The sequence below is a fragment of the Vollenhovia emeryi genome, unplaced genomic scaffold (genome assembly GCF_000949405.1).
Source record: "Vollenhovia emeryi isolate VEMERY1.0 unplaced genomic scaffold, V.emery_V1.0 DF939321.1, whole genome shotgun sequence".
NCBI lineage: Eukaryota > Metazoa > Arthropoda > Insecta > Hymenoptera > Formicidae > Vollenhovia > Vollenhovia emeryi.
Window position 1 is genome coordinate 166,580 of NW_011967045.1, and position 2,912 is coordinate 169,491.

Here is a 2,912-nt window from a genome sequence, read left to right on the forward strand (position 1 = left end):
TTAGTAATAGATTTCCACATCACCCAGGAGGTACTATAATTGACGCGTTTCCCCAGTATACTGGGGAAACCACTTAAAAAAAACGCGTCAATTATAGTACCTCCTGGGTGACGTGGAAATCTATTACTAAAAATATTCTCGTCAATGTAATTAATATTCGAAAATTAAAAATTTCTCATTGAAATAATTATTTAAAAAGATGTTAAACATATCACGTTTTAGAAACTGACATTTGGCAGTCAAGGGGCACGCAACGGAGTCGGATTATCGATACGTCGTACCTGAAGCTGAGCGTCGCGCGCTTGGTTACGGTTGTTTAATGACTGGAGTAGGGGGTGATAGGCGGTACCTCGCGAAAATCGGCCGAAATGAGCAGTTCGTGGACAGCTCTGTTTTAACCGATTAAAATAATGCGGATTTGTTGCACTCCAAAGAATAGATTTTTCTTTATATATTATATATTTATTAAATCAATTATTTTATCTTGTGACCACTCCATTCTGACATCAAGCAACCGCTAGACATGAAGCAACGCGACTGATTAGCGATGCTGCCTTGTCAGATGGAGTGGTCAGAATCGAAAACGCGTCTACACTGACAGTATCCGTATCACGTATCATTTCTTTGATGTTTCGGTAAAATACCGACTATCAAGATGATACGCAGATACGATACGAGATACGGATACGGCGCACCGTCCACACTTAGCTGTTCATGATACGCGATCACGATACGATACGGTGATACGACACATGTCTGGACCCGCCTTTATAGACACGTCTACAAAACGTCTTGTGTAAACGGACAGGCTCCTGCTTACTGGATAGGGAATCACCACGCAGTTAGAAGTGACGCGGAGATATAAGATATGATCGTTTTTATTAAGATACTATTAACGTTAATAATAAAATAAATAAAATTTAGAAACTGAAGACAAAATAAACATCTGCCTGTTTTTTGGCTGAAGAAATCTAACATTAATTATGTTCTCTGACGGCATCAGCCAATCCCAATTTTGTGAACGTCTTGATTATATTATAAACTATCAAGTAAGACCCCTATCTAAAACTATGGTAAACAACATATGAGGACACGCCAATGTGGGTCACAAGGCAAGATGTAGGTAGCCCAACTTGTAAATCTTATATTTTTCTGAAAATCGTGAACCTATATACCGTTTCTTTCCACATTGGTTCTACGCGTCGATTTCTTTTTCGGACATAACGCTAAGACGCCCGTCACGGATTGAGGGGGTCCCAGCCTAGGTTCGAATCCTGGCTGAGGTAATATTTTTCGCAATAAGAATAATTTACAGCACGAGAAAAGGGGGGTATTGAATGCTAAATGTAGCATCAGAACAATGTTAATATGTAGCATTTTTAATATAATTACAAAAAATCGTTTATCGCTTCGAATACGTGAATTTGTTGACGATAATAATTCCACGTGTAAGAAAACTGCGTTATGTCCGAAAAAGAAATCGGCGTGTAGAACCAATGTGGAAAGAAGCGGTATATAGATTCACGATTTTCAGAAAAATATAAGATTTACAAGTTGGGCTACCTACATCTTGCCTTGTGACCCACATTGGCATGTTCTCATATGTTGTTTAGTCTTAATTATAGTTACAGAAAAGAAAACTACTATAAGAAGAACAAGATATTTATTTTGATATTTCTATTTTGCAGCCAATCGATACGTTCAAAAAATTATAATATATCATATAATAAATGTGTAAATTAGCGTATAGCTGTGTAAATTACCTCCGTTAATTTGTTTTATAGCGCTTATGCGCATTTAACATCCAAATCTATCATTTTCATTCAAATCGACATCAAATTGATGTTAAATGCATCAAAAGACATCGATTCGATTATTTTATTTCTCACTGCGTCAATAGAAGTTTATCTATAGGTCTATTAGATGTCTATTAGATGTCGAGAAGTAACTTGCAGTTTAAAAAGAATTTTTCATTAATAATTTACCACTATTGTGTACATTGTGTATGAAAAACACAAATAACACAAAATCACATTGCATCTAATTTAAATATTTCTAGACATTATTTTAGACTAGACTGCTCCGACGTCTGATAGATGTCTATCCGATCTTACATTTCTCCTTGGGGACGCTCATGCCAGCAAAATGAAAAATTGAATCTGAGAATAATGATGATTTGAAAAAGCAATTGAAATATAGCACGGGCTTTATGTATTAATGCACTTCATCTGAAACAGTGTGTCATGGATCATCCAAACTTTTTCAAAGTAATTAAGATATTTACAATTATAATGATATAGTTAAATGTTAATTATTACGACAAATTAACATGCGTCTGCAGTCTTTTTGTAGTATATTTCACCTTTTTTTTTACGTGTGGAAATCCGTTATGGATACCCGGGCCCCCCTCTGGGAAGGGCGTTTACAAAGTGGCCCGGGTTATGTGGGACTGCCCGCCTAGTGTCGATCGGCTGCAACCGCTAACGTTGCGGCCGCTGGGCTTACCTCACTAAAACCACACGGTGGACCGCGCGGTGCTGTAACTTGGGGGACGCCCAGGAATTGGCAGAGCCATTACTTCTGGACGCCCCCCGCTGTAGTATATTTCACCTAATATTCAGAAAACCGGTTCAACACATATTTCGATAACATTTAAAATAACTACAAAATAGATGGAATTACAATTTCGATCATGAAGGCACAATTTCATGCAGCGAATAAAAGCTGGCGTTTTACCCCCTCTCCATAAATTCCTGCCAGAATGGCGAATGTAGCGAATAAACGCTCAAAGTTCGACACAGTCCAACTAGTAGCGAATTGATCCAGCAACGCTGAAATTTAAATTATTTTACTTTGTATAAAAATGAAATTATGGCTGAAGGATTTAATGAATTGACAGCATCCGAAAATAT